This window comes from Ursus maritimus, unplaced genomic scaffold, assembly GCF_017311325.1.
Source record: "Ursus maritimus isolate PB19 unplaced genomic scaffold, ASM1731132v1 scaffold_19, whole genome shotgun sequence".
NCBI classification, from domain to species: Eukaryota; Metazoa; Chordata; class Mammalia; order Carnivora; family Ursidae; genus Ursus; species Ursus maritimus.
The window spans coordinates 53,014,095-53,022,602 of NW_024424341.1; the positions used below are offsets into that span (position 1 = coordinate 53,014,095).

An 8,508-nucleotide genomic window follows, 5' to 3' on the forward strand; every position below is an offset into this window, starting at 1 on the left:
GCGGGGCTGAGCATGCGTTGATGGAGGTGGTTGGCCTCAGCACGCATGCGGATGACGGAGAGGGAGGAGGGAGAACGCTGCGGTTCCGCCTTAGTGCGCGTGCGCGTCTCTGGGGGCTTCTGTGGGAGTATAACCCAGAGGGAGAGAGGGCGGTTACCGAGACAGCGGGTTCGAGTCGCGACTCCTCAGTGGGGTGGGGCGGCATGGACGAATTTCAGGGTCCTGGGCCGAGTAAGTGCTGAGAACACAGATGAATGAATCAGACCTGGCGTGAGCGCTGGGAGACATCCCGCTCTGTGGAGGGAGACAGATCAAATCACTTAGGGAGAGGGCCCAGGTCCGGTTGGACCTTGAAGCACGGCCAAGAGCACTCCAGGCAGAGGGAAAAGTCTAGACTGTTTTGGGTTCAGAGTTTCCCCAGGCTAGGAGGCGAGGCCGCAAAGATGGGCACCTTAGATCCTGAAGAGCCTCGAGGGGCAGGTTCTCTCCTGAAGGCATGGGAGACGGAGACTGGGGGGACCAGGACCACGTATTAAGTCCCTCGGCGGCCGCAATGCAGGAGGAACCCAGGACTAAGGGTCGAAAATCCAAGACGCCTGTGGCGGAGCCCTGTGCTCGCCTGAGGGGACTACCGGGCGGAGAGCGCGGCCCCGGAGAGCGCATGCGCAGCGCCTTGTCTAAGGCAGGCAGGCGGTTACCTTTGGGAAGGAAATCTCCTTGGAGCGGAGGGTGATTCATATACATGTATATCCGCGAATGGGGGGAATTTACCATTTTCCATTGGAAATCTTATTTAAAGTGTTTTCTTATTTCTATTTGAACAGGAAATACATATATATTCTGACAATTCAAGCAGCCAATGGGGTACACAATAAAAGTAAGTCTCCTACTCTGGTTCCCATATTCCGTTCCTAAAGCACCGGCTCCCAGTTTCCTTCTGGAACCACTGTTAAAGCATTGGCGTTAAGAGCTTGAGTTCACATAAATGACACATAAATGTGGGTTCACATAAATGGCAGCCGACCTTAGCCAAGTTCCTTGATCCTCTCTGCCCCCGTTTCTAAAAGAAGTTGGCAGCACCTTGTGATGTTACCGGCAGGGTTAAATGGATGAAAGTTCTCAGAACAGTGCCTGGTGCATAGTAGCACTATGTGTTGCCATGTTTTGTGCGTTACAATGGTAATGATAGTGATTGATTCCGAGCTGCCTTCTCCCCTCCAAGCCTCGAATGTTGATATTTTCTCAGTACCTGTGCCAGGTGGACCTGTCTCCAGGCTGCCACAGGCTGGGTGAAAACACCACTCACACAGACCTAAGTTGAGAGCCCTGTTTATGGATTCTCCAAAGGCTGTGGGTGTTACCCAGAGACACACATGACAATCAGGCCCTCTCTATTATGTCTGTCAGTGTCCCTCTTTAGCATCTTTATCTCCGGTCATTATCAGTTTCTCTTAACTAAATTTATCAATCCTTGCTCACCCTCTATGCCAGTTTCACAATTCTGAGCACCCTCAGTTGGAAACGACTTAAAAAGGAAAAAGAAGGGGACTGACATTGACATTGGGCCCACTGTGTACCAGGCTGTGTTTTATTTACATCACTACAACCTTTTCTCCTCCCCATTTAACAGATGCAGAAAATGAGTCTGAAAGAGGAGGTTCTTAGAGAAGTCCCCTAGCCAGGAAGCAGCGGGGCCTGGATTCACATGCAAGCCTGTCTCACCAAGGAGCGAGCCCACATTTTTTCCCCTGGCGACGGGCAGCCTGCCTAGTGGTGAGTCAGTGGTGCAAACAAACACCCGGAGACCTGCCTTTTCTCATATTAGTGACATTGTTGTGTGGAGGTACCATGCTTTAACCATTTCCCTGTTGATAAACATTTAGACCGTTTCTGAACTTTAGCTCTCCCATTTGCTGCAGTTAATATCCTTGTACATCTGATTACATGTATATGGTAGTATCAGTGATATCTTGTTTGAAGTAGAATTGCTGGGTCCAGGGTACAAGCTTGGGAATGTTGAGAGCCATTGCCAAATGATCTATTCATTTCTTCGTTCACTTCTCTGTTCATTTTATTCATCTATTGAATGAATTATGGAAGTCTGGTCAGCTCCCAAGCGTGGCTGTAGGCTAGAGATCCTACAGTGAATTGCCTGTCCTCTGGCAACAGATACTCTAGTAGAGCAGATGATGTCAGGTAGAAGATACTTGGAAGGAAGAGTCAGGGTAAGGAAGTTTTGAGTGACAGAAGTCAAAGAGTGACAGGTGGTTGGAGAGGGCTCTCTGAGGAGGTGACATTTGACCAAAGGCCTGAAAAAAGATAAGGAAATGAGCCATCTGAAGATGCTGAAAAACAGTCAGTGGAAAGACCCCTGGGAGAAGCAGGAGTGGAGCTGGCTGTTCAAAGATTGTCAAGGTGCCCAGGTGACTAGAGCAGAGCGAGGGGAAGAGAGGAAGCATTGTTTAGGAATGGAGCTATGGAGAGAGGCCAGGTTACATAGGGTCTTGTAGGCCATGGTAAGGGCTTTGGAAGTTACTTCCCAAGTGTAACAGGAAGCCATTGGAGGGCCATGAGCAAGGACCAGCATGTTGGGATGTATGTTTTATAAAAATTTCTGTAGTGAACACCCCGTATTAACGACAGTGGTTGCTTATGGAGATGAGGGTCATAGACCCGTGGATCAGAGTTGTGGGGACAGCTGTTTAAGACTTCTGCATTAATGAGCCATGTGACTGTTTTTGCACAAAAATGTGAAATCAGCACTGTTTACTGTGGGGAGAATGGCCTGCAGCTGGGCAGGCGTGGACACAGGCGATGAGGAAACCCATGTCCCTGCCTGGTTGGGAGATGATGGTGACTCAGGAAGAGGGTTGTGTGAGAGGAAGCATGAATCAGGGATGACTTAAAAGTTATCCTTAAGGTTCTGGGCTTGACCAACTGGATGAAGAGTGATGCTTTTTTATGAAGATGCATTAAGAGTCATCTTGATGGGAAATTGACAAGCTTTGAACTTACTCTGAGATACTCACTAGATACCAAGTAACGAGTGACAGTTTTGGGGAGAACCCAGGGTTTGTAGATACACAGTTTTTACTGACTTTATGAAATTTTATTTTATTAAAAAAAATTTTTTTTTGCATTATGAAATTTTAAAAGCAAACACAAAGGTAATGTGGTATAAAGAATTCTCACATACCTATCACTCAGTATTGATAGTCACCTACGTTTTACTTCTTTTGCTCTATTTTCCCCTCCCACACGTAAGCACACTTTTTACTTGGAATTTCTTTACTTTTTTAAAAGCAAATCTCACATGTCCTGTCATTTTATTAGCAGCTATACAAGTGTGCTCCATTTGGAGCTTTTAGTCTATAGATGGTACTTAAAGCCCTGGGATTGGCCGAAACCATCCAGGCTGAGTGAGTAGACAGAGCAGAGGCTAGGCCCTGGGGCCTCCCACATCTAGGAATCAGGGGAAGGACCAGCATCCCAGAAGGGGGCTGACAGGGAATAGGAACATCAGCAGAGGGGGTGACCTGGAGCCAAGGGAACAAAGAGTTCCAAAGAGATGGTGATCAGCTGGGGATCAGAGGCCTGGGGAAGTTGTTAGAGGTAGGCGTGGGGTCCACCATGAAGAAAACATGGCTTTTGGGGCAGCTGGGTGGCTCAGTTGGCTAAGTGTCTGCCTTCAACTCAGGTCATGATCCCAGGGTCCTGGCTCCCTACTGGGGCAGGGGGAGTCCGCTTCTCCCTCTCCCTCTGCCCCCCTCCCCTGCTTGTGCTTTCTCTTTCTCGCTCAGTGTCTCTCTCAAATAAGTAAATAAATAAATATTTATAAAAAAAGAAAAAAGTGGCTTTTTCCTTTTTTTAACCCCCCAGTCTAACTGTTAATGGAAACTTCTCAATATCGTAATACAGATTCTGTGAGGAAAGGTTTGTAAGTATTTTTCTTCAACTCTTTTTTGGTGAGATGGAGCTTACATGTGGTAAAGTGCATAAGGGGCACAGACCTTAAGGGTACAGGTCAGTGAATTTTTGTAAATCTATATACTGCTGTAAACTACTAACCAGGTCAGGATAGAGGTCATTTGCAGCACCCCAGAAATTTGTTTGGTGCTGTTTTCCTGTCCATTGCCCCGCCCCACATTGATCTGATTTCGGCATAGACAAGTTGTGGCTGCTCTTGAACTTCATATAAATGAAATCTTACAGCAGGTCTCCTGTGCTTCTTGTCTCTTTTGCTCTTTATGTCTGTGAGAATCTTCCATGTTGTTGTATGAAATGGCGATTGGTTTTGTAAGAACTTACTTTTGAGGATTTCCATGTCCTGGTTATTTTACAATATCTAAAATCTGAATTTGAATTCCAGATGATTTGCAGTTCGGTGAGTACGTAGTGAACTTTAAACATAATGTAGGACCTAAGGTGCTTAAAGTGCTAATGGTGTGTTTTTAAGCTAGGAGAAGTTCCATCATGTCCGTACGCTTTGGAACTGGGTCCTGAAGGAAGTGGGGGGGGTTGCTGACAGAGAGGTGGAGAGAGGAATCGGACTTGATTCGAAGATGGGCCCATTCACCTTGGTAAAAGAAAGGAAAGCTGTGCCATCTGACCTCCCCTCCCAATTGTAAAAACCACTCTCTCGTGTCTTCTGTGATGGCAGCTATTCCACACAGCATAGAAGCTCAAGATGGGTCTTTGCACTACAGCCTGGTGTTGATGTAAATGGTAGGGCTTCCTTTATGAACCATAATGAAGAACTGGGTAAACTCTGGCGATGTTCTAAGTGGATGGGGCAAGAGGGAGAGGACAGTGGCGGGTGGGTACAACAAGGAATGTTGGGGAAGAGGAGCCCCCTGGCAGGAGCAGCTGTGATACTGTGATTTAAACTAATATATTTGGTGTTCATCTCATTTCTGGCTCATAGCACCTAAAACCATTGGAATTTTCTGTGATGAGAGTGGTCTCTGTGTCTTTTGTGATGTTAATGAGGTGGCTCTTGGAAAGTACCTAGGTAACCTAGGGCTGGGGACTTATTGCCAGGGACCCAACCTTGTGATTAGAGGTTAGAATTTCCGGTCTGACCCTTGGCCTTCAGGGAAGGGAGGGGGAAGGGTTGGAGGTTGAATCAATTGCCATGGCCAATGATTTAATTAATGATGACTGTGTAATGAAGCCTCCATCAAAACCCAAAAGGATAGGGTTTGTGAGAGCTTCCAGGTTGGTGGGCACGTGGACATGTGGGGAGAGTGGTGCTCCTGGAGAGGGCATGGTAGCTCCCACCCTTCCCCATACCTTGCCTGGGTGTCTTTTCCATCTGGCTCTCCCTGAGTTTTATCCTGGTTTATAATAATTACTGATACATAGTATACAGTGAATCCAGTAAGTAAAATGTTTCTCTAAATTCTGTGAGCTGCTCTAGCAAATTAATCCAACCCAAGGGGGCATTCGTTGGAATCTGCAATCTGTAGCCGGTTGGTCAGAAGCACAGGTGTTAACCTGGACTTGCCACTGGCGTCTGAAGGTTAGAGGGGGTGCAGTCTTGTAGGACTGAGCTCTTAACCTGTGGAATCTGACTCTGTCTCCAGGTGGACAGTGTAGAATTAAGTTGACGTGTAGGACACCCAGCCTGTGTGTGAGAATTGCTTGGTGTGGGGGGAAAAACCCACATACTGGAATTGGGTGCAGAATCATTAGCAGCCAGGACGGGGTCGGGGGAGCTGGAGGAGGGGTGGTGCCAGAGCCCGAAGAGCCCCCCCCCCCCCCCGCTCCCGTGAGACCTGTGTGTGTATTAACGCGATGGAATACTATTCTGCAGTGAAAAAGAGCGAGCAGCCTGGATGGCTCTCATGGCCACTGTGCGGAGCCCAGGAAGCCGGTACACACTAGCATATAGAGTAGGGTTCAGAGTTGGGCAGAAGAGGTCAGGATGGTGGTTACTGGGGATGGAGGAGGGTAAGGAGGGACATGAGAGCTTTTAGGGGGCCGGAAACTTCTAGCTCGGTCTGTGTGGTGGTTGCTCAGGTGAATAAATTCATAAAAATTCATTGAGACTGCATTTAAAATGTGTGTGCTTTACATAAAATGGATCCCAGTAAAAGAAAAAAAAACAAGCTGAGCTAGGAGCTAGACATTGACAGAAGGGCGGGTGGGAGCCACAGAAGAGTTTTGAGCCAGGGCCAGACCCAGTCATATCTGAATGTTGGGAGAGTCCTCAGGGTCTGGGGAGGCGGGTGCGTGAGAGAGGCCAGGGTCTGCCACAGCCTCAGTTCCTGATTGGCTCTTTAACCCTGGTAAGCCCCCACCGCACCCCTCTCCGGGCCCTCTTTTCCCCATCCAGTCCTCTCGTGGGAGTGGAGGCAAAGCAAGCAGGGAAGAAGCCCAAAGTACCGTGAGACTGAGCCCCTTGACAACTCTCTGGTTCATGCCTACGGCCTGAGCCCTGGTGCAGGGCCTTCAGGAAGTGCTGATTTTGTGAGGGGAAGTGCAGAAGCTGCTGGAAGGGGGGCCTCAGGACTGATGCCCCACTTTGGGAATAGGTGCAGGTAGGTGGGGGCAGATGCACGATACTTCAGAGCAGAAGATCTCTCATGTGTTCTCTTAGTTTCTTAGTGAATTCAGAGCCCCTTCTAACCAGTTCCTGCCTTGTCTCAGCAGAAGCCACTGTGGTAGAAGGTGAGGAGTTTGGGCCACCCAGGTATTCAGTGTTTTCATTCCGTGATCTTCACTGAGGCCCTGCATATGCCAGCCCTTGACATTGAAGACAGTAGAGAACAAAAATGAAAATATGGTGCAGTCATCTCTGCGCTTCTGAATGGGCCTGCTGGCTAAGGGCTGGGGCTCTGGAGTCAGGCTGCCTGAGTCAGATCCCAGCTCCCCCCCACCTCTGCTGTGACTGTGGGCAGGTTTCTTGATTCTCTCTCTGCCTTGGTTACCTTGTGTGTAGAACGAGGCCACAATACCCACTTCGCCTCCTTTTTGGAGATTTTGTGAGGTCCTTTATATATAAAGGACTTAGCATGGTGCTGGGCTCAAAAAATATTGTGATAGAGGAGCGCCTGGGTGGCTTGGTCGGTTAAGCGTCTGCCTTCGGCTCAGGTCATGATCCCAGGGTCCTGGGATCGAGCCCCATATCGGGCTTCCTGCTCAGTGGGGAGCCTGTTCCTCCTCCTCCTCCCTCTGCTGCTCCCCCTGCTTGTGCTTTCTCTGTGTCAAGTAAAGAAATCTTAAAAAAAAAATATGGTGGTAGAGACAGATTCACAGGGCCGTGAGGGCTTCAGAAAGGGCTTCCTAGAGAAGGGGACATCCAAGCTGAGGCCTGAAGGAGTGTGCTGGAGCAGTAGGGTGTGACTAGGAGGACTGAGTCTGGTAGGGGATCTGGCAACACTGCGAGGAGAGCTTCCTGCAGAGGGAGGGTGTTGGAAATGTCATCAGAGATCCCATCTAGTTCCTGTCTCCTTTACGCCCAGGTGGGCTGGCGTCCAGAGGAAGGGCAGTCTGTGGCAGTGGGTGGTGCAAGCCCCAGTTTAGCTCTCAGGGCCGAGGCATGAGGCTATCTGTGGATTTGGAGGGAAATCCAAAGATAGCTCAGCAGAAAAGGATGACTCTCAGCCCGGGCTTCCCCGCAAATCGAAGGAAGCAAGGATGAATCAGCCTCTCAAAGTAGAATGAAGCCACTGTGGGAAGTGAAACCTCAGTTAGAGGTCCAAGGCCACTCTGCCTCTGACTCACCCCAGACAGGGCAGAAGGAGGGCTTAGCCGCAGGGCAGGCTGGGTGTGAATCAGGGGCCTGCAGCCAGATTCCCAGCCTCCAGGCCTGGCACCTCTTGAAACCTCAGTTTCTGTATCTTTACGATGAGGTGGAGCAGGTGGAAAGTGGTCATGCTGATTTACAGAAAGGGAGCACACAGTAGGACCTCCAGAAGTGCCAGCCCCTTCCCCTTTCCTGTCTGAGTCTTACCAGATAATGAAATGAGTATGTGGAGTGGTTTGGGGTTCTTGTTAGTCTCCTGATGGATGAGTAGTCATCTAGGTTCTGGTGAGATGACTCGGGGAAGGGGGGAGGGCAGGAGAAGAAAGAGCAGCTGTGCATTGTGTTTGAAAATCAATAGCAATAATAAAGATGATCAGCTATCTCTCTCGCATGTTTGGTTCTTACTAAATATCCGACCCTCTGTGCCACTCTCTGTTTCCTTCTTCACAGCAGTTCCATGGGAAGGTGGGCCCATTTTAGAGGTGAGGTAAAGTGTTCAGAGAGGTGAAGCCACTTGCCCAAAGTCACACAGCCAGTAGATGGCAGAGCTAGGCTTTGGACCATGAGCCAAATCCTGGATTTGAAGCCCTTGCTTTTAGGGTGAAGGCTATTGAGGGCATCGTGGCCTACGGAGCTGGGAGGGGACTTAGAGGAGGTGTCTGCTTTATAGATCGGGAAATGGACAGGACAAGGGCCTTCCACTGGACGACCTGCCTGTTGGGAGTGTACATATGTTTAGAAAGAAACACCAGCTTTTC

General features: G+C 49.1%; 1 long non-coding RNA gene across 1 annotated transcript; it reads left to right on the forward strand.

The window, feature by feature from the left end:
• Window positions 1–156: 156 nt before the first annotated feature.
• Window positions 157–3,718, forward strand: LOC103657017. Its single transcript, XR_566754.2, has 3 exons — window positions 157–231; window positions 825–877; window positions 1,631–3,718. It is a non-coding gene; the product is annotated as an uncharacterized LOC103657017 (long non-coding RNA).
• Window positions 3,719–8,508: the final 4,790 nt, after the last annotated feature.